Source organism: Ambystoma mexicanum, chromosome 4p (assembly GCF_040938575.1).
Source record: "Ambystoma mexicanum isolate Mex_15411 chromosome 4p, UKY_AmexF1_1, whole genome shotgun sequence".
Taxonomy (NCBI): domain Eukaryota; kingdom Metazoa; phylum Chordata; class Amphibia; order Caudata; family Ambystomatidae; genus Ambystoma; species Ambystoma mexicanum.
Genome location: NC_090927.1, coordinates 1,218,369,854 through 1,218,394,706, shown reverse-complemented (window position 1 = coordinate 1,218,394,706; position 24,853 = coordinate 1,218,369,854).

Here is a 24,853-nt window from a genome sequence, read left to right as displayed (position 1 = left end):
CCTTAGTTAATTATTTCCCAATATGCGGCAGAACGCGCACAATGCGTCAGGCGGACACCGCATTCAATGGGTGCCCCCCCAACCCAATGATCAAAACCTATAGTGAAGCTTGTTCTATGGGTAAGGGAGCGGTTGAGCTTTGTAACCACACTGCTCCAGACTCCTTGATAATTGACCAAGCCAATTGCTCCCCTGCCTCTATCCCGTCAGTTGATCATTCATTACCCTCACACTGGAAGAATAACAATGTGATTGGTAAGACTCCACTAACCTTGGCTCTTAACGAATTATCCACGACCAACGATCTTCGCGCCAATATCATTAAAATCGACCTCCCCATATTGGCGGGACCAGGGATAGTTATTAATGGACAAGGTAAAGCAACCGCGATCTCAACTCGACCTGTAACAGATCCTCCCTTCCTACTAAGAACTATTTTAGAGCAACAGAATGTACCATCATTGATTGAAGACAATGGCACTAAGTTACATGGCCGCTCCCAACATAGAGCAGCCTCGGAATCACAACCCTCATTGTTGCTCTCCCATCATGATATCTTAGATATCTTAAGAAAGGAACTTTATGAAAGATCTAACAAAAGTTCCTTAGAAAATCAAGAAATTACTCTAAACTCAAATAATACTTATAAATCTGTTACTTCTGTTGACAACCAGCTTGAACATCAAGCTAAAACGAGCGATCAACAGATTAAGGAGACTCCGCAAACCATCACAGAAAAACTGCATCTGGTAGGCTTTGAAGGAAAGAGCGATCTGCTTTGGAGCAACCGTATTAATCGCTCCTTTCTCTTAGCACTATTCAGTCGGATTCCACAATTAAGGATGTTTAAATCAGAGGATATACTAACTGTCTCATTATTCACTGAAAACAATTACTGTGCAGTATGTCGCCTATCCTCAGAAGCAGTACTGAAATACTTATGGTTCAATAGGGAAGACATAAAAGAAGAAGGCTTGATTTTAACCTCACTGGAAAATGAACAAGAAGCTTCGAAATTTGTGCAATATAATTGTCCACCGATTTCCACCTCGGATCCACATGCCAATTTGCTACCCGCAATCAAGGGAGATGAAAATGGAACTATTAATGAACTGCTAAGCAAAGTGGGCACTGCCCAGGGCTTACTGTGGTTGGCCCCAATGCTGAATTCCATTCTCAAATCCAATGATTCTCTGCCTAGATCGTAGCCGTCATCCACAACGTTTTTAACGGTTCTATCTTGGAACTCATGTGGTTATCAGAACCTTTTGAAATGGCATACAAGGCTAGATGACCATCAGCGACCATCTATCATAATGATCCAAGAAACTATGAAAACAAATGTATTTACATTGCCTAATTACACCACACACTGTATCCCGGCCATTCAATCCTCAGTTGGCCGCCCTTCTGGAGGCATTCTGATTGCAGTAGACAATGCTTTAGGGTTCACCTCCAACATGGTGTGGCAAACAAATAAGCTATGTACATTACTCCTACAGACTAACCTTAAGCAGCATCATCATATAATTGTAATTTCTATTTATTGGAACCCAGTGAATGTATCTATTGATGCGATGTTAGACCAGGTGGAGAACTGCTTGGAATATATCACCAACGAATACATGAACACAGAAATTATCTTTGGAGGTGATTTTAACTGTGACTGCAGGACGACCACTGAGCGTGGAAGCTCTACTGGTAGCACCTTATCCAAGAGCAGAGGCACTAAATGGAGGCGCTTTTTGAGAGACTGGGATCTCGAGCTTATTATTCCCGAACAGACATCTACCTGGACTACATGGTCTAGAGATACTAAATCCTCCACCATTGACTTTCTATTTATAACCCATAAATTACTTTCAACAGCGGTCCTGCTAAGGATTATTTCTATGCCCTATGGCGATCATGCTCAAATTTTGGGCAAACTAAACATTAATGTTTCCATTCGTGCACCTGATCATGCAATCTCACTTTGTGAAATCGATCGCCCTAATTTGTCCATGAGATGGAGCCGCACCCTTTGCAGACAATTTGTTGAATATATAACACTGGCAATTGCGAATTACCCCATCTCAAGGAAATTCTCTACTAGCAGCTTAGATTCAATCTACGCTGAAATAATTCAGATGGCTCTACTACACTTTAGTTAAATTAGGAGAATGCCTATCACACATCGGCATATGTTTGATCCACTCTGCAAAAACTACAAACGAGAAAAAAACAAAGCCTTGAGAGCCCTAAGCAAAAACAAATATATATCATGTGAAAGATACCAGCAAAAGCGGAGCCGTATTATGGCGACATACAAACAAAATCTAAAACACATAAAAATTCAAAGATACAATGAAATTAATTGCAATCTTATTAGGGCCATAACCAACCATGATATAGGCACGATTTGGCGAACCATCAAGAGCCATCAGAATCTAGTTTCCCTCTCACAAACCAATGTCATATCGGAGCCCATATGGCACTCCTACATTTCTCAGAAATTTCGAATGCCAGACCAGTTTAGAAATACGAACATCACTATGCTGAGATACCAAGATCTCCAACAAATAACTTGGTCCATAGATGATGTAAAATGGGCCATTTCCAAACTCAATTACTCCAAGTCAGCTGGCCCGGATGGTTTTCCCCCCTGTTTGTATAAAGCACATCCAGACCTATGGGCAATAATTCTACAATCCAAATTCCAGGCTATTCACAATTCAGGAAGTATCCCAAGATCTTGGCTTTCGGCCAACATTATTCCGATCTTTAAAAAAGGGGATCCCTCCTTGCCCCAGAACTATCAGCCGATAGCCTTAATTGACACGGAAGCAAAATTGTTTGCAAGACTCCTCCTCCATGACTTGGAAAAATGTATTGAATCACACCAATTATACTCTAAATGCCAAATGGGCTTTAGGAAAGGGATGGGGACCTCCTTGAACGCAATGATAATGGCTTTCACCATTGCTGGAGCAAAGCAAAAATTAGCAAATCCGGTTTACATAGCACTCATTGATATGTCTTCCGCTTTTGATACGGTAATCAGGAACTTACTATGGATCAAACTAAAGAAATGGGATACACCGTTAGTGCTAATTTACTGGGTTAGAGCTCTATATTCTAACACATCCTACAAAATTAAACTTACATCAGAGGGCCGCACTACTAATCCAATCGCCACGGAAGTAGGCTTAAAACAAGGCTGTAATCTGGCAGCCACGTTCTTTAATTTATATCTAGCTGATTTGGACAAAAGATGGGATGAGGAGTGTTTGTTCTCTGTAAGGACGGGGCTCTTGAAATTAAATTGGCTTGCCTTTGCAGATGACATTATTCTCTTCGATCCTACTCCCGGGGGTTTACAAACTAAGTTACGCCTATTTGAAGACTTCGCCACTAAGCACAATTTATCTCCGAATCCAACAAAAACCGCTGTAATGAACTTTGGTGTCCTGAAAAGAACTGGGAAAGCTCAATGGTACATCATGAAAACCATCATACCCCTAAATATGGACACCATTTATTTAGGATATTACCTAGCAGAAAAAAATTCCATCAAAAAGTGGACTGAACTACTTAATACGAAGATCCGTCCACTTACCTCACAGTTAAAAATCATATACTCTAAATACTACAAATTTTCACTAACTCCACTAATTGAATTCCTCACATTGAAAATCGAAACTGTGATGCTTTATTCATTAGACATTTGTCTGTGCGAAATGGGAGCGACACTGGACCAATTGCAAGGGTCAGCTCTGAAGAGAGCAATGTCTCTCCCACTGCCACTACCCAATGTAGTGCTAAGGCATGAGTTAGGTATCATAGCTTTATCTACTCGTTGGAGATGGCGACTCCTGACGAATTATGCAAAGATTATGTACCCTAAACCAAACTCACTATATATTGATATGAAACAATCAATCGACAAAAGGCCAACGACCAACATGGTCCGATATTTGACAAGGATACATACTATAATGAACTATGCTAACATAACAGTGGAGGATGTCCATAACCGACCTGCCTATGCTAAAAAAAAATTATTTGAAAAGGATTGGTCTAATACTATTGATCAGATTGGATCCTATAAATCGTTTAAAGAATATCATCTGTTCACAAAAAAGCGTTTACCCAGATATGACTATATCACGATATTTCCGTGCAATCATATACGCAATGTCTTTCTTCGGTTTAAATTTAATCTATTTTACACGAAAGACAGAATTACGTCCTGGGCTAGTAATACGTTGTACAAAACGAATAAGAGTTGTAGATTTCCCGCATGTAATGAACAGGTGGAAAAGCTAAAACATTTGATTTTATATTGTCCGCATTTTAAAGATTTTAGAACTTTTTTTCTTATGGACTTTGTCAATATCAATTTTACTGATTGTTTACCATTCCTATGGGCTCGTATGATGCAAGGAAATCATAAATCGCTTATTTATGCTCTAGCGAGACTTTGCAAAGCAATAGAGAAAGAACTCAATAATTACAGTAATCTGAAGATATGCATAAATGGGATGCAAACTGAGAGAAGGTAGAATGAATTATTAAAATGATAATGTACTCGTTTTCCTTCACTTTACGATGCAAAGAGGAATAACATTTCCATTTCTTCTAATGTAATGCTATACTTCGCTTGTTCTTGCGAGTCCACATTTCTTGGATATGTTTTTATATGTAATGTTGTTTTTACATGCTCTAAGACATATAATGTAATGTTTGCTTGTTTTTTAAAATTTTGTAAAGGCTCTGTTACGTTTGTAGTAGAACCATACACAAATAAAAAATAAAAAATAAATGGTTATTCACACGCGGTGGGAAGACAAACAGTTCTCAGCACCACAGATGTGAAGTGAAACATGAACAAGTTAACAACATTACAACATGGAGAGCACTCTCACAGGCACACATGGTGCTGTTAACAGATACATTGCAAACACACAGGGGATCATTACAACCCTGGCGTTAAGGGTTTAACGGCGCTGTAAAAGGTGTCGGCGCGGTTAAACCCTTAACGCCTGATTACGAGGTCCCTTTGCGGGACCCGACCTTAATGGCTGGTTTTACCAGCCGTTAAAGTAGTGTGCCGCAAAGGGACCTTGGTGCTAAGTACGGTGCCGCAATTTGCGGCACCGTACTTAGCGCCTTCCCCATTCCCATTGAGCCCTATGGGGCAAAAATGGGAATGGGGAAGGGCCCATGGTGAATGGGGAATTACCGCCCCGCCAACCTTGGAATGGGGCGGTAATTCCGCCATTCACCATGGCGGACCCCGGCATGGTATGAAACGAAGTGTGTACCTTTACTGTTTTATAGTAACCACAAAATGTCAAGAGAAATAGGTCAATACAACTACTTGGCCTATCTTCTTGAGTTGTTTAGAAAAAGCGAAACATGTGTTGCCTAATTTTAGCAATCGCTAGATGAATCAATCACTAGGTATATATTACCGCAAACTCAAGCAAAGCATTTAGACAATTTGTAGAGAAATGAAAAAATGCAAGCAATACATAAAATATGTTTACTGCTGTATAAAATGAACAGCTAGAACATGTAAGTACAAAAAATGCAAAATATAAAGCTCTTGTGAATGGTTATTTACATTAAAAAAAAAGGGACAGTCTACACATTGCGAAACAAGTTGAAAACAATTAACATGTGCAGTCAACATCTTGTGAAATGATCAAGTCCAATATCTCTGAAGAAATGATGCTTCAGATTTTTCATGCGAAGTTGGGAAACAAATTATAGATGCATGTGTAGTTTTGCTAGTAAATTCTTTGCATCATGCGTTCCCGTATTTAGTGCTAAAAGAGTTATTTAGCTGAAAGTTATTTCATTAGAAAGTCAATGAATGATGCAGGGTCTTTTGACGCAAGATATCCGATCGTCAGCCAACGTGATCAAGAGCTGGTTGGTGGCAGAGGTTCCAACTGGCTAGTATAAAGGTATATCACTGTTCCCTGTAATTGTCACGTTTCGGCGGTGGTAAGTGGATGTAAAGTCCGCCTTCATCAGGGCTGAGAATCAGGGACCCTGTAAGGGGTGACATAGGTATGTTGTGAGTGTGTATAATACCATGGGAATCCCAATCAATGGGACTAGGGTTAGGGCTGAGTTTGTTCTCATAGCGACCGGTTTGTGAACTTACTTGCCGGTGCGCATTAGCTCAAGCGCGTTGGTGTGGCCACGCTTTTTGGAAAAGAGGAGACCGTCTTGTGCCGGGACCACTAATGCAGGTACCAGGTCAGGATTGGCGGGCTTCCCAATAAATGCAGAAGGTTCACGAATAGTCTCGAGGCTGTGTGGAATGGACGAATCATACGGTTAGACCGTTTTGAATTTAGGGAGCCAGTAGTTTTGTTACTGCTCCAGAGGTCACCAGGTAAATAGAGCACAGAGACCACTATCAAATAGCACCATGGTTTAGCGCCGGGGTCGTAATGAGGCCCATAGTCATTATCATTACAAGAACAGAGCTGGGTGCCAGGACTGGGGAAACCAGTACCATCCATTCAGGGGACAGAAATCCAGGGGTTGATGGCAGGGAGCAAGGGTCAACGATAATCCTGCAACCCTCAAACAATGTAATAGATATTTTCTTGGGGAAGGGCCAGGTCAGCCACTTGACATGAGAGGGCCAATCGATTAAGATTAATAGATCAATAGGATCAATAGGGGCAATCCATACTGTATACTACTCCAATCACCCAACCAGAAAATGGGTTGACACAGGTTTGGGAGCGGTGACTCAGGAGATGTTTTAATGTCCTGTATGATTCCTGTTTTTTTTGTAATAAACAACAGTCTAACTTGCCCCTGGTTGAGTCCTCCATTTGTTCTGGGAGAAGGATTACTTTCCTAATTAAGATTCTTCACAGGGTCGCTTACTCTCAAATTCAACAACATATTGAAAACAATAACCTTCTTGGACCTTCTTGGATCTCTGCAATCTGGCTTTTGAGCACTTCATAGCACGGAGACAGCCCTGATTGACCTAAAGGCTAATCTGTGTCACATTACGGACTCAGGTCAAGTCACGGGCCTCATGCTCCTCCACCTTTCAGCATCATTCGACCTTTGGATCACTCCTTGCTGCTTGAGAGGCTGGGGAGTATCACCAACTGCTCTAGCAGCACATTACAATGGATGGCCTCCTTTCTGGCCGCTAGATCTGCTGGGTGGCATCTGACGGTTTTAAGTCCCCCCCAGAACTTCTCACTGGTGGTGTCCCAGTGGGAGCCTGTCTTTCTCCCACTCTCTTCAACTTGAATATTCGCCCTTCTTTTCAACTCCTTGCCAGTCTCGTCATAGATTACACTAACTACGCCAATGATGTTCAGGTCATCGTTAAACATTCTGGCAATTATGAGAAAGACCTTCAGAAAATTAACCACATATATGTCATGATAGAAAACTGGATGATAAACAACTCTCTGCCCCCTCAATGTCAACATAAATGAGCTTATGCTCGTTGGAACTACTAAGCATTTACAAAAGCTGAACCCTCAATATTCTGCATTTGATATTCCGGGATCCTTTATCAATACTAGCCCCTGGGTTAAAACCCTAGGTGTTTATTTAGATTCTTCATTAAATATAAAGAAACAAGCCAGTCAAGTGAAAGCATCATGTGCCTACACTACTCTTCTCATTAGGCAAATTAAACCTTTCCTTTCTAATGCCAACACTGCCTCCCTCACAGTTGCCCTGCTCAATTCCAAACTAAATAAGTGAGGCAGACATTTGTGATGTCATCTTTGATGTCCTGGGTGTTAGTCTTAGCAATGCACGTAGATGGTGCGAGTTATGGTTGCTTAGCTTACCATAATGGGGGAATGTGCAGTGTTTTTTGGTTTCACTGTGAAGTATAACATCCCTTTAACAAAGTTTTATTACTGAATGTACATATTTATATATGGCAGGGAACAAAAACAAAGGGGCTAATCATGTGATGTCATCAGTGACATTTGAGATGACATGTTTCATGTTCTGGGTGTTAGCAGTGCACAGTGGTGATGGGAAGTAAGGGGGCTCACTCTGCCATAACTGGCAAATTTCAGGGTTTTTTCGGTTTTAATTTGAACCATAATGGGGAGGGCGAACATTTTTTTTAGTGAAGTGCACAGTTTTTTTGTAGGGCAACTTAACCATAACGGCCCCTCAACAAAGTTTTTTTTTTTGTAGTGAATTTTACAGGTTTTTGGGAGGGCAACATAACCATAACATCCCTGTAACAAAGTTTTTTTAACTGAATGCCATAGGTTTTTAGTAGTGTAAATGCATCATAACAGTACTTTAACACAAATCTTCTACTACATTTATCAGGGTTCTAATAGTAACACATAATCATACTACTGTAAAGGAACATTTGAAATAACTCGCCACCTTCCAAAGAATTCCCATTACCATATGCTGGCGCACTGCATGGGGGCGTGTTCGAAAAGTCATAAACACTTCACAATGACATGTGTGGGTTGATAGTGCGAAAGTACATTGTGTATTCTTGTAGGAACTTGTAACTGCAAAAATTCCGGTGCAGAACTCCACAAGGCAAGTCCGCAATACAATATAAGCAAGATTGCATACCGATGTATCTGGATCATTAAACCCCATTCCTCCCCAAAGAGTGGGGGTTGAATGCCATTAGCAATCGAGATTTTACAGCAGTAATCTGTGGTACCAAGAAAGAGGATTTTTTGTCTTCAACCGGAACGCCTCTGGCGTTCCCGGCTGAAGAAAACAAATCCTTTTTCAAGATGGCCACCATAGAAAGGGAAGACGGGTGTTGGATAGAAAGCCTTCCTTGCTTTCCATTGCAGGCTGCAGAAAGCAAAAATGAAACTTTGTGACCGTAATGGCAGTTGTGTTCCTTGAGAAATGTGTGGTTATGAGCAAGAACTTTACAAGAAAGGCAGTCCCTGGTGGACATGGCGATCTCAATGCAATGTTTTGTCCCTTCCAGTAAAGACCAGTAGCCACATCCCCGACATTGTTGCCACTAACCATACATTGATGCTACCACTCAGAGACGGAGGCTGTACTGTTGATTGGTTATGTACTTGACGACACTTGTTAAATATCCAAACACTATCACATGCACAACACAAAACGTTTCGGTCGTTGTCAATGACCTTTACATACATGTGTTCTACATGTAGTCATTTTCTTCTGTAAAAATGTGCATAAAAAACGCAAAAGAGTAGTGCAATTACGATGACATAAAATCTCAAACAAACTCAGTGATGGGAAGCGCAATGACGTTGGAAATACTGGAAGCAACACCATTACCATTCATCTTTCGACACAAAATTTCGTAAGTGCCACAGGTCGAAAGGTGTGAAGATATGTGTATTGGGAGGGTGTAACTATGTATTATTTCACAAACATATCTGTGCATAGGACATGTGGGTGACAGAAATTGGCCTGACAGTGTCAGAAATTGGCCTTATGGCACTAAAGCATATGAGATGTGCCTGACCCTCCTGTAGCCAATGAAAGTGGTATGCAGTACCTTTCTCCATAACGTTCCTTGGCAGCTGAAACAATTGCGTCCATATGAACGTATGTGCCGTGATGTAGCACCTACAAAAGAACACATTATGACCTGCAACATAGCATGCCACATTGTGAAAACAGAGAGTACATTTGTAAAGAAAACACTAACATTTAATAATTAGTACATTAGTTTTGTTTCACAATGAACTGTGCAAAATGATAGCTCTATGCACATTTCCATAGAATTTTGTCTCTTTGGTCGACAATGAAAATGTTAAAGGTCACGTTGTTGTTTTTCACACACAGAAAGTAAGCGTTGCCGTCACAGTATTCATTTTCCTCCCACATTGACGTGCAAGACGACGTCGAACGCTGTGATCTACACAACCAGAAAGGATGGAATGTTACTTCTTATGGCGACAGCAGCGTAAGGACACAGAGGGCCGACACAATCATCCCAGTGAATTATGACGCTCAGTCAACCGGTGATGAACAGTTGCATTTGACGGTTTAAAAAGCCGTCACTCAGCAGCTGTAATCCGTGACAATCACAATAGGGAAGGAAGTATCTGAGGGGGAAAGGGGAAATAAAATATGTATGCATATGCAACCTTTGGATAAACCAAAGTTGCAATACAGAACATTTTCATTTAAAATTTAATTGAATAGGAGGAAATGTAGTGTGTCCCTATGGACGGCGACAATGTGCAATGTCCATAATGGGAAAATAAAATCGAAAGGCACAGAAAGCTGGAACGTCATTATTAATAATAACATTTTTGTTTGGAAGTAGCTGAGCGGGGGAAGGGGAAATAAAATGTGTATCACTACGCAACCTCTGCACAAAACAAAATTGTAACACATACTTATTTCATTAAATATTATTTTAATTTGGGGAAATGTAGTGGCACCCTACAAACGGCGACAATGTGCAATGTACATAATGGGGAAAAAAATTGCAACGGCACATAAAACTTGTAATTCCTTAGGAAAAATATTTTCTTTTTTTCCAAAGTGAAAAAATAACGTCAATTCGGTATATAGGTGGCAAAAATACACTTACATGATGTGGACCGCCTCCATTGCGTTCGCTGCAGTCACACAGTAGTGCATGTGGAAGAGTGCCTGTTCGGGAACTAATGGTCGGTGCAAACGTTTTTTAAGCATAACCTTATCAAACAATATGTTTTTCAAACTGTGACTCCCTACATTCTTTCTACTCTTTCCCTTTATCTCAAGGTTAAAAAACAAGGGGCCCTTATGGGTGTCGACAAATATGCGGCTGTACTGAGCTCATATTGAAAAGAGAAAATGAAGTGGCCTTCACTCCGAATGCAAATACATTCTCATTTTGCAACAACATATCAGCCGCTATTCATGGGAACCGCTACTCCCATACACATGCAGAAGGGCTGTGTGTACGAAATAGTGTAGGTGGCTGGCTCAGATTTCAAACAGTAGGACGTCAGCCTGACCGCAGTAATGTTGTTTATGTATTGTAAAATGGATGCAGTAAGTTCATTTCGTACAATGAGTAGCAAGTCGAACTGTACCGGATGACAGTGCTAACTAGAATACTTCAATGTTTGACTTTGTACTACCACGTCTCATTAATGCTCACCTTTTGAAACAGTGTTCCATAAGTGTAACAAGTGCATTGGCGTCTTCTTCATTTAGGTATGTTAGTGGCGATGTTCGTGTTCAACAGAAAACGAAGTAAACATGGCGAACGTATCGAAAGATTACGACGCACTTCACGCTGTGCCACAACCAATCGGTGAAAGCGCAACATGGTCGTGGGCAGCACGCCACGGAATAGCCAATTGCAATCTTCTCCACGGAGCGAACAGGGAAGTGTGACAGCGGAGCGGACATACATATCACTAATTTTTAGAGACATACTTTTTGATGATCATTTTTAAGGGAATTACTGGATGGATTGGCACAAAATTTACAAAAGCACGCTTTCGCGAGCAAGCCCCTCCCACTGCCACAAATTTGGTACAAATCCATCCAGCGGTTTGGCCTGTAGCCGTGCGCAAATTTTCCCCCCATTCAGTCTATGGGAAAAAAAAGACGTTTTGGGACCCCCTATAACTTTGCTCCCCCTGGACCAAACATCACCAAACTTTGCACAAACATTCAGGGTGGGCCATATACTTCTTTTGCAAAGTTTGGTGAGGATACGTCCAAGTGGAGCAGAGTTATAAGCCGCCCAAAAAGTGCTGTTCCTATGGAAACAGCAACTTAACCATAACTACACAGCCACTACTGTGGCTGTGTAATACAGTTTATGTACCACATAATACAATTAGAAAGGGATCAGACAATGGGCAATCAAAATGTTAGCAGTTGTTTTCCTTGATCCAGTGGATGATGTTGTGTTTGAAGTGTGGGTAAGATTGATCTACCCTTAAGGTGGGATGCAGGGAGTTCCACTGTTGGGCGGTTTTTACTGGGAAACTACTTCCTCCAGTGTTTGCGTGTTTGAATCTAGGCACAGCGCCTTGAGATCATACCAATGGTACGAAGGCGCTATATAAATGCAAAATAACATAACATAACATAACACAGTCAGGAGGTTGGAATTGGCAGTTCTAGTGGGTAGGTTGGCGGCTTGTCTCTTGAATCTGTTTATGAGGTATTGTGGGGCAGTGTTATTAAGGCATTTGTGCGTGAGGGAGGCTACATTTAGTGAGTTTTTATCCTTTGTGGTGAGCCAGTTGTTCGATACCCTTATGTCAGAGATATGAGCTTTTTTTGGGATACTCAATGCTGCCGTGAGAGCATTTTTTGTAGAATCTAGATTTTGTTGATGATATATTTGTTACTCCCTAGATATAGGGAGTTGCAATAATCCAGTTTTGACCAAATTAAGGCTCTAGCCAAGGTGGTGCAACTGTTGATGGAAAGGAAAGGCTCGGATGCTCTGATTTGTTTGCATGTGTAGGCAGTAGAGGAGGCCATGGAGTTGACCTGTCTGTTGAAGGTAAGGGTGGGGTCTAGGTAGAAGCCTAAAGTTTTGACTTCTTTGGCTAATTTGATGGTATTACCATGTATGATAAAGTTGGTGTAGTTGTGGCCAAGTTTGTCGATGTTGGAGGAGGTGCCGAGGATTATAAGCTCCGTCTTGTCATCATTCAGGCATAGACCGTGAGAGGCCATCCATGCCCGGATGATGAGGTACACTCTGTTCACCAAGGCCAAATCCTTGTCGTAGTCTCTGTCAGCGGTAAGAGGATCTGGGTATCATCGGCATAGTTCATGTAGGTGATACCAAGACCATCGAGAACATCCAAAAGGGGCTTTGTGAATATGTTGTACAGGGTGGGTGAGACACATGATCCCTGGGGCACTCTGCAGGTAATGGGGATGGGGTCGGTGGATGCCGAGGTAGTGAAGACGTGCATGGTCCTGTTGTTAAGGAATGATTGTATCCAACCTATCGCATCTTGCGAGAAGTGAACGGCCGAGTACAAGTGGTTACAGAGGATTTTGTGGTCTACTAAATCAAACGCTGCTGATAGGTCGAGGAGTATTAGTAGTGCAGCTTTGCCATTGTCTCTAAGTGTGTCAATTTGTGCCTTAAGGTCGATTAGCGCTGTCTTAGTCGCATGTTGGGGTCTGAACTCGTACTGGTGGACTCTAAGGAGGTGATTTTGTTCTAAGTATTGTTGTATTTGGAGGTATGCTGCCTTGTCTAGAATTTTGAGTAGGAAGGGGACTGTGGTGATGGGTCTGTAATTAGTGGGTATGGATGTGTCCAGTGTTTGCTTTTTGAGTAATGGGAGAACCCAAGACTCTTTGAGGTTGCTGGTGATGGTACCAGTGGAGAAGGAGGAGTAAATGTCCTTTATGATTTGGGCTGGACATAGGTCACCTTGCCACTTCGAAGGTTTGAGAGTGAGTATGATTTTTTTTACTTCTAAACTGGTTACTTTAGAGAAGTTAAAGCGGTGTGAGGGTTTTAGTGAAGGTTTTAGATTGGGCGGGGATGTGCTGACTGGATTGGGTGGGGATGTTATGACTGCAGGGGTTGAACGGTGAAGGATTTCTTTTTTGTTGGCAATCTTGACTTGGAGGGCAGCTACTTTATTGGAGAGGGCATTTTGGATGCTGGTGCACCAGATTTTATCCTTCAAGCAGGTGTCTGGGACTGGGATGGAAGTTCCCAATTCTTTAAGGATTATGAACAATTATTTAATACTTGAGTTCGCTTGGGAGATCCTTTGGTTGTAGGAGTGCTCGTAGAATGTCTTTCTTGTAAAGGGAGGTCAACTTACTTGTTGTCATCTGAAGGAGATTGTCTCCATATCTGTTAACTTTTTCGTTTTTCAAGTCTAAGTGATTTTTGGTACGGTGAGAACCAGGTGTTCAAATGCCTTTTGGGTTTGCTCTTCCTACGTTTGAGTGGCGCTATGGAGTCTAGGGCTGAGGTCATTATTTTGTTATATTCATCGACAAGGGTGAGGGGATCAGTGGATTTGAGAGTGCGTTCAGGGTTGGTAGAATGAGAGCGACACGTTTTTCAGCCGTAATGTTTCTTTTGTTCCTGGTGGGAATGGCAGGAGCCAGAGGGTTATTCTGAGGAGTGGGTGATGTGGCCTCCAGGTAGAAGGTTATGAGGTAAAAAACACATCTTTGCAACACTTTTGGAACAATGAATAGATGTTGTCGCGGTTGGGGGTGTGAGCTATCCTCATGGGAGCTTGGGCATTGCTGTGGATTTCTGTGATCTCGCAAATTTGGCCCTAGTGCATGCAATACTGCATTTACCATGCAGGCCTTCCCTTCTATCTATGATTACTAATATCCACAGCAAAATAGCGATGCCGCTCGCGCCTTGGGCCACTTCATGTAGTTAGACTATATTTGCTTATATTAAAATGGGGTCCTGTTAAATGCAAAGGCATCCCTCCACTGTTCCCCCTCCCCTCTGGCCCTCCATACTGCCTCACATGCATCTCACCTCACTTTAAAGCGCATATGGGGTAGGACGGGGCTGTCCCCTTCCCAAAATTCCTACCTTTTGTTACTTCTACAGTAACAAATTCTGGAATGCTTCTGCGCTCCTGCGCCCCTGTCTCTGCATCCACACATGGCTAAGTCCCCTTTATTGGCACCTAGGCCCTACACACTGATCACAAACTCTCCCCCTATGCGCATACTCTTAAGGTGAGTAAGTCATATAAATGCATCCGCCATCCCCTGCTAGGTCCACCAAACCTCTGTGTAATTTTCTGGGCCAGCGGGTGGTAAAATGATGGTGTGGTATAGAGGATCAACTTCATCTCCATACTGAAGGGGGAACATTTCATACTTCTCACCACCTTGTAGAATATCAGTTTGTACTTCAATATTTTTTCATTTGCAAGTTGCTTTTGGAACCCCAATTAATACCCTCATTCTTGCGCTATCAGGTGCCACAGTGGCACGGCATAGAAGTATCCGCTGACAAGTTCAGAAAATGTACTGCAGGAATTGCCAAATTTTTGGCAAACCCCACCTGTCCAGCCAGTAACGATTTTGCATTGTCATAAGTCTCAATGCCCCCTACTCCACCTAGATCACATTGAACCCATTCTATGTGTCCTTCGCGATCTGGACCAATTCCCATCTCACTATTTGCAACCCTTTGACATTTGTTGCGGCCGGCACTCCTGGCAAGAGTAAAGATACAAGAAAGGAGTCTGCTGAGTTGAAAAGCCTATATTCTTCTGGTATTTCAGCCAGCAATGTGGAAGAGTCTTTGGATATGTCAATAACTCTTTTCATCCTCTATTGGAACTTTCATTTTTCTAGCCAGATGTGGGCCTCTTGTGTGGGTACCAAGCTCTTATCTTCATTTTCGATTGTAGGGAAACTCATTGGCTCCTCTGCAGGCAGTGCTTCCCCTTCAGGTGTGCTTCTGGGATTACTAATAGCGGTGAGTGCAATGTGGGCAGTGAACAACAACCCCTCCATTATGGTGGGAGGTGCATGTAAGCTTGTCGGCCGCAGACCCAGTAGTAATCCATCAGCACTGCCATTCCTTTCTACATGTCTGTGATCAAGAGAGTTTTATTGCAATGTTCATTTGTGCCGACAAAGACTGTAACTTTGCTGCTGAAACAGAGTCTCTATTGTTCTTCCTTATGAACCCGCACCAGCTTTTCCGTTGTTGAAATCCACATCAGCTTTGTTGTATGCTCTGTCCAGATTTGGACGTATCCACTTTTGCTATCCTTTCCTTGCTATATGTTACCAGTCCCTCTGCCAAGCAAGGTAGTGTGATGTCCTGCCAGTTGTTAGTGACATGTTTACACCTTTTCACCTTCAAATAGGGTAGCTACACACACTTGATGTTTTTTGGGTTGTCATTGAACTTTACAAAATCTGGACCCACCATTTGCAGTTACACACTACGTGCTTGGAACGTTCCTTTTATTCTGCATAGCTAGAGATGAACTAGGCATTGTGCCTCTATAATTGGTACTGCTTGTGGTACTAACACCTTGGGAGCCCATGACACGTGTGGAATGAGTGAACACACATAATAGCTCCCATTCACAGCGTTTCTCCACGCACTACTCATATCATAGTACCATGAGTTAGTGGACTCGGGGTGATGAATATCCTCAATCACATCAAAACCCAGCCCTTGATAAGTGTCATACTTTTGTCCTACTACTCTTTTTATTCTTCTATACACATTCTCAGGGATGCCTGCTTTAGCAGTACTATCGGAAATAACATTATATATTTTCACATTGGAACAACCTTTTCTCTGTTTCCCCCACTCCACTAATGTATCATGCATATTAGAGTCATTAACTTAATTTTCACGATTATTGTTAGTGTTCACATTAGTGCTAATATATGTAAATCCACTCGTATTATTAACATTTATATGTCTCGTTCCATTTCGATAATATACAAATCTATTTCCCCCATTCCCTCCCTTTATAGGACCTCCCCCTATAATACCCTTGCCCCAATACACTCCCAATAGTACTAGCAATATCACACACAGTCCTCCAGCAATAACTGATCCACAATAACAGCTATAGATCCACATTATCTAATTCGTGCATCTGCACCTCAGCACCCTACTTAACAAATTATTATTATTATTATTATTATTATTTTTTTTTCGGTTTTCATGTTGTTGGTTTTATTCTTTTTTTTATTTTTTTTAATTGTTTTTATTAACTTTTTGCAAACCAATCAATACAAAAGGCAAATACAAAACATAGCCCCAACATAGGGCAGTGCCCCCTTGCCCCCAACTTCTTCCGTGTTATGTAATCAGTGAACAATTGCACATCTGTACACCACTGTCATGAAATGGATCGCGGCTTATACCGACCGCAAATCATACATAGAACAAAATCTCAACCAGGGCCACATAGGGATGCGGTGCATAGCCGGACCCAGAGAGCTGCACCCTCGGAAGCAATGCATGGCAATCGTCCAGGTTGTCTTGCCCCAGGGAGTCACTCACAGCGTTCATCTCATTGGACATGTAGCTCCTGAAAGCCACCCAGTAGTCCCTGTGTCTGCTGTTAAGAGGGAGTGCTTGGTTATATAGCATCTTCCTTCGCTCACAACTCGACATAGTGTTGACCCACTGTTGTAAAGTAGGTGCCGTGGCCGCCCCCCACAGGTGCGCAATCAATGATCTGGCGACTACAGAATCCATACCCACCAGGCGCTTCTCAGCACGGGACTTCAAATCTACCATTGCTAACAACCATGTCTCGGGAGTAAAGGGGATAGGATCCTCCACAATCCCCTCCATAACCCCAGCTATAGCAGACCAATAAGGTTGAATTTGAGTACAGGACCAGGCCACATGATAAAAGTCAGCCGAGTGGTGTTGACATCTCTTACAATTCAGGGATCTAAGAGGAAACAGTTTATGTAAATGTAGAGGAGAGTGATACAACTGATGGAAAAATTTAAAGTAGATCAGGCGAAATCTATTGTTAACGGAGCTAGACTTGATCTGGGTAAAAATGGAACACCACTGGACCTCCGACAGAGACTTCTCCATACCACCCTCCCATTTCACCCTATAATGGGTTGAGGGTGGGGGCCCGAGTGACCGGGCCAAACCATATAAAGATGAAATCACCTTTCTAGAAGAAGTCGGGGCTATGATATACTCCAGCACAGGAGATACCTGATGTGCGTTAGGGAAATCAGGCCACCTTGCTCTTAATACCTCCAGAAGACAGTAGTATAACAGCAAGGTAACTGGGGACCAGTCTCCCCTACCCTTAAGCTCTTCCCATGTTATGAATTTACCACCCTGGGCCACATCCCCCAATGTGAAGATCTGAAGATTGTGGAAGTGCTGAATGAATATGTGCTTGTGCGTAAGGGAAATTCCGCGGACCTTATATATGGCCATTGAGGGTGAATACCATGGTCCCAGCCCGGCCTATTTTGCCAACTGAACCTAGGCCCTGAGGGAGATCTCCAGGGGTTGTACCTCTGCCCTCAAGGGACGATCACGAACGGCCCACAGAAGTCCTCTGAGGTCATCAGGCTGAGTAACAGATCTCTTGAGGCGTGAATGGGGAAAATCACTTGTGGGGTACCACCACCAAATGGAATATTGAAGTTGGGCCACAAGATAATACAGAAAAAGATTAGGAACCTCCAGACCCCCCTGGGCAAGCGGGCAACACATAGTATGCAGAGAGATACAGGGATGGTTCCTGGCCCATATCAACCTGGACATCATTGATTTTATGTGATTCCAAAAGGATACGGGTGGCCATAATGGGACGTTATTGAAAATATATAGTAATTTTGGCAGGATAACCATTTTGGATAAGGAAATAAGAGCCGCTTGAGACAAAGGTAGCAAAATCCATGTGTCTAGTCTATGTTCCAGGTGTTGCAGGGCCACAACGTAATTCTCCACGAATAATTGAGAAGGAGAAGTGGAAACCCTTACACCCAGGTAGAAAGTTCCCCTTGGGCACCATGCAAAATTCTCCCCAACATCTTGTGGGGTGACCCCGCTGTGAGTGGGAGGACCTCTAATTTGGACTGGTTAATTTGAAGGCCAGAGAGGGCACCAAACGCAGAGATCTCCTCCATCAGGGGGCATACATTTGTCTGAGGATTTTTATATATAACAACATATCGTCCACATACAGTGAGACGATGGATGTTGCGAGTACGAATAGTGACTTGGCGATGAGAATGGAATTCTCTCAAGGCTCAGGCCACTGGCTCAATGGCTAGAGCAAACAAGAGAGAAGAGAAAGGGCACCCCTGCCTAGTACCACGAGATGGGTGTATAGGAGTTGACTGGATCCCGTTGGTGTACACCAGGGCATGCGTGGCTGTATAAACAAGTCTGATCCAATATAGAAACGTGGTGCCTACACTGTACGTCGGAGGACCTCAAACAGGAAAGGCCATTCGACTGAGTCGAACACCTTCTCCGCGTACAAGGCCGCCACCGCAATAGGTATGTCAGGGTTCACATTGTGCATCAAAGTGAATAGTCTCCACAAATTGTTTTGAGTGGTTCGGCCTGGAATAAACCATGCCTGATCTGGAAGGATCAGGGCAGGCATATGAGGGTGGAGCCGGTTAGCGAGTAGTGTTGCAAAAATGTTATTATTTGTATTTATCAGCGACAAGACCGATAGGAGGAGCATTTTTTGCGGTCCTTGTTAGGCTTAAGCAGTACCGTCACCAGGGCTGTCCTGATGGATTCCGGGAAGACCCCAGAGGATAACCTCCTCAAACATTCTGCGTAAGTGGCGGATGAGCAGGTCGGGATAGGCTTTGCATAGTATGGCCGTGATAACATCCATTCCTGGCGCCTTACCGTTCGGCAGCGAATTTATCACTTTAAGGAGTTCCTCCTCCCTAGGGGGATCATTAAGGGACAACCTGGTCTCCGGGTCTAACCATCCCAGAGTGATCCTATCATGGTATTGGGTGATGCCGTCATGCCCTGCGGTACTTTGGGTAGTGTACAGCCCCCCTTAATATTGGCGAAATATTTAATTTATCTCCCCCATATCTCTAGTGAGCACCCCATCAGAGGATTCCACTTCCAATATAGGGTCTTGACGATGTTCCTGCCTAACGGCCCAAGCAAGGGTTCTACTCGGCGGTAACCCTCCCCATATCTTGCCGCAGTGACAGGATCCCCTAAGTATCTTTCCTCCCCGTCCATCAGTGAGCAGATTTCCCGTCTTTTCGCTGACAGGTCGGCTTGTAGCGTGGGGGAATCCATCCCAGTTTGTAGGAGTTCCAAGTCTTTAATTTCTTTTTCTTTGAGTGCAATGGCCCTACGAATACTTTTCAGGACTCCCCCCTCCCGGGACATACACCAGCCCCGCAGGTATACCTTAAACATTTCCCATACAACCCCCCAGCTTGGGACAGAATCCTTGTTGAACTGAAAGAATTCTAAAATGGCTTGGCGCATGTCCTCCCGGAACACAACATCCTCAAGTGCTCGAGCCCGAAACCTCCACCTGAGTTGTTTAGGGGGGGATAATGGACCCTTGAATTTTACGAGGACCAGGGAATGATTCAATAGGGTATGAGGGAGAATCATCGCCCCATCTGTCACTCGCACAAGTCACAGAGACATGTAGATATAGTCTATCCTGGAGGAGCTCCCATGCACACTAGAATGAAAAGTAAATTCCCGGACATTCGGGTGGAGCAATCGCCAAATATCAGCCAGGGAATAGTCTGCAGTGATGGATTGCCAAGTTTGGGCCGCTTTGGGAAGTGGCCTCTAAGAAGAAGTGGACCTGTCTAATGTCAAGGAAAGGACCAGATTGAAATCCCTCACCGAGACCACCTCATATCCCCGGTATGTCCGCAGGTGCTCCAAACACACTTGAAAGAAATCAGGGGAATCATAGTTGGGAGCGTAGATATTTATGAATAGGGCAGACCAAGTCGCAATTTCCCCCGCCACCAAGACAAACCGGCCTTCATCATCAGACACTTGTCTATGCAATTTAAACTCCAATGAATGATGTATATAAATAGCAACACCACGAGAGTATGTAGAGTGGGAAGACCCATACCTGTGGATACCCCAGCCGGCTAAGGCAGGGATTTTGTGCTCCTTCCCGAGACGAGACTCCTGAATACATAGGACATTAACATGGTGATTTTTGACATAATTTGAAATAAGACAAGTCTTTTTCCCATTAGAGAGACCCTGTATGTTCCACGTAAGCAGAGTGATGTCAGGATTTATGGGCGCATGATTCCCCTGAGGGAGAGTCACGTTATGTCTAGAGTTATATTTATTTTATGATATGTAACTCCCAGTGCGCCACTTGATACATCACCGAGGAGACATATTACAAGAGCATGATGCGAATATGATACCATGGATCCGGAAGAAGAATCCCTCCTGCCCCACCCCCCACAACTAAGAACATCAACCTGTTTAAAACAATCCCCACCCACCCTCCACCCAGGCCAGAAACATCAACCTACCAGCCATCGTAACCCTCCCCCCCCACCTGCATACAAACCAACAGTAACATTTTAACCCTAACAAGCGCCGCTGGGCATGGGGGGTGCCGACGGCCACTGTGCCTCCCGTGTCAGAAGGCCAATTACCAAGCCTGTCCATCCACATTTACAATTCTGAATATTTCAAGTAATCTTGAGAGCTGCCCAAAAGAGAGCAAGTCTTTCCCCTCCCTCGCGAGGCGCCACCCGACAGGAGAAGTGACATGAATTCCTTCTGTACCATATCAAGGGGAGTCTCGGGGAGAAGCCCCAGAATCCGGGAGTTTTGCTGCAAAGTGCTCCTCCGCCTCTGGAGAGGTGAAGAAGAATGTCTTTCCGTCATGTACTGCTCTGAGCTTGGCCGGGCATATAGCATTGCATATAGTATACCATTTTTCCGTAGAATGTTTTGGGCATTTTGAAATGGTTTCCTCTGGTCCTGAACTTGCTGGCTAAAATCCGGAAACAGGCATATTGTTGCCGAACCCCACCTCAGAGTATTTTTCTCTCTTGCAGCACGTAACAGAGTATCTCGGTCACAGTAATTGAAAATATGGGCAATAATGGCTCTCTCAGGTGCTCCTAGGGGATGTCTGGCTGCTAGCGATCGGTGGGCCCGCTCCACCATGAAGTGGCTCGTGACCGTCGGGGTGTCAAGGATCTCGATGAGTAGTTTCTCTGCAAACAGCTCCATTTTGTCTATCGAGGTGCTTTCAACCACCCCTGTGATCCGTATATTATTATGCCTGGATCCCCCTTCAAGATCATCATTTTTGGCCACAACCTTTTGCACAGTTTGTTGAAGAACAGCGACTTCACGTTGCAATGTGGTAATTTTATTTTCACCAGTTCCAATTCTTTGCTCCGGCTACGACATCCTGCTGCAAAGTTTGTCTATTTGGACTGCTGATACATCCACCTTGCAGGTTAATGCATCAATTTTCGCACGAGACTATGCGTACTGCCTTTCAGCGCCAATAGGGTCTGATTGAGTGCCGAGATGTCAAGTTGTGAGGGGCCCGGAGGCTTCCCCCTGTGGCAGAGAGTCTCGATCCGATCTAATGAATTGCTCCATCTTGGATTGCTTCTTCTGGTTTCCCATCCCCAGTAAAGCTCTTACAGGCCGAGTGGTTGTGATGATCAAGACTGCTACAGTGGTAGTTCGGGCTCCCACCTCAAAGCTAGGTGCTCCTGCTAGGTGCTGAGTCAAAACAGCTGTGTACCACTGGTCGTTCCTCCGGGGACAGGAGGGAAGGGGCATTCAGTTCACTGGTCGAGTAAGACGTGATGCGGTGGCCCAGGGGCCAGCCAAGGTCCATATGGATAACAGAGGGGAAGTAGTCAGAATGCAGGGCACCCATTGGGGGAGGTGCACAGGTACGGGGACCAACAAAGTTCCATTTATGCGTTGAACTCAGTTCGCCGGGGAAATGAATGAGGCCCCCACAGGAACACCAGGGAGTGAAGTTATGCTGGGGGCCAGCAGGGGGTGAATACCTGGTGGGGGCTGGTTGAAGCGTGTACCAAGTAGAGTAGTGAAGGGTCCACCATTGAAGCAAAACACACGCTACACCATCAGGCGTGTAGTGATGACACCAATCAGGCCAGTCCCCCTCTTACATTAGGGGTCCGCTACCACAGGATGGATAAGAGCTCCGGGGCCCGTATGAATGTACAGCCCCACGAGCAACCCCGTGAAGTTAAAGGGGGATGTGGGGGTTAGTCGGAAGGAGGCAAGGTAACTCGAGCTGGATATGGGGTCCCGGGGGCAGACGCCGCTCACCAGGTGAGGAGTGTGTCAGATGGTCCTTTTTCAGGTCGTGGGCCTGGGAGTGGCCACGGCCTCTTCCTCATCACCACCAGCTGTTCTGAGCGACACCCTCCTCCCGATCCCCGGCAACCCATTCTGCAGTGGTAGGCAGGACAGCGATGCTCCTGTGGCCGGTGGACACTGCAACTATGTCACAGCGGGTCCGAAGGCAGACCCGTGACCGCTCTGACAATGGCCCCGCAGCTCTTCACCTGCGACCTTCAAGCCAAGGGGCCTGAGCAGGGGTGGGCCCACAGGACCAGAAGGGGTCCCATCCAGTGCATGAGGCGGAGCGGTCCCAGGGAGCCGCTGCCGCCGCGTGCCCCCTCCACCACCCGGCCCTCCGCTCCGATGCGCCCGGATGAGTAGGTAAAAGTCTCTATCCCCCCAGGGGATCAGCAGAAGGGTCTCCTGCTGAAATGACGTCCGTCCAACTGCCGCAGATAGGATGGTCGTGGGGGATGGGCTCCACACCGCCATGCAGTCTTACAGTTCGCCGCAGTAGTATTGAAAACGGGTAGCCCAGTCAGGACCGAAGTGGCCCCGATCGATGCAGCAGATGTTCCTCTAAGCCAGGATTGTAGATTCACCATAGACAGCTGCTTCAAACTGTGGAAAATATAACCATTTATTCCGGCCTCTGACAGGACACTCTCAGGCTGCAGCCATCTTGCAGACCACCCAACAGCGCCCCCCCTACTTGACAAATTGTTTACATTAGTTACGTCCATCTTCATCTTTCCTGAAATAGAAGCACAGACACACAAGACAATGAAAAGGGAGAAATGTACAAGATGTACTTTGTACACAAAAGAAGAAGAAACGAGAGACAGAGAGAGAGAGATAAGGGAAGGAAAGAGAGAAGAGAGAAAGAGAGAGAGAAAAGGGAAGGAAATAGAAAAGAGAGAAAGAGGGAGCGAGAGAAACAAGGGAAAAAAAGGTAGAGAGAGAAAAAGAAAGCACTCCCAGAAAAAATATAAATATGGGTCTAGCAGCTGAGCTTTGGCCTGCCACTTGAGCATGCCACCACACCAGTATCGCCCCTGGACAGGCCAGTGAGATCGTCGAGGTGCAAGTACTGTTAGCCCTCATTTCAAGATAACTGATGCAGCAGTGTGTTCTCTGGAGGTGCACAAGAACAGGTCAATGGGCTGTGTTCATGCTGGTAGAGAGACTCCCAGAACCCCCTTTGTTTTGCTTATTTTCTATCTCTGCCCCCACCAAAGATTCCTCTTCTGGGTGTGTAGTCGTTGACAACACCATACATGCAAATGCTCTCTGTGGGCTGTCCTAATCAGGATATGTGTTCATTCCAGGGAACGGGAAGGGTCTACCTCCTACAACTGCTGCTCCCCCAAAGGGGGCATTAGCACCACTTGGTACTCTATTCACCTGCGGTAACACCACCCTGCTGTTGTTGTGGTAGGTTCCATGCTTTTGTGTCCGGTGCTTGGGGCTGCTGATTATAGGTTTGATATTGTCCCAGTGGATACTCTTGATTCTGATATCCTTCACCCTGTTGCAGGTACCCTAGTCCTTGGGATCCTTGGGGCCCTTGGCCCTGTTGCTGCAGCCCATAATTATACCCCACTGCATACCTGCTCCTACATTCCCTTGAAAAATACCCTCACCTTAAACAATTCCAACATTGAAACTGACTGAACCCACCTCTCCTGGGTCCAAAGTCCCCTCCTCTTGCTCGAAATCCTCCACTTCCTCGCTGTGGCCACCCTTGCTGCCACTGTGGCTGGGAGACTGTTGACCCCACCTCACTATCCTTGTCCTCCTTCAGCCCAGAGTGCTGCAATAGTGGCACTCATGACGTGCTGGGTACTCTCTGACCCTTCCATCTGTACTGGCATCGATACAGGCACCTGGACTGCTACCGTTGGCAATTTTTTCTCCACCATTTTCACTTCTTCCACCTAACACTTTTGGACTGTTTCCCTCTTCCGCTCCTTAATGCTTTTAAAATGATGCACTATTATACTCTGTATTTCCGGCCACTCCTTTGCCTCAACACCAACAATCTTATTCAAC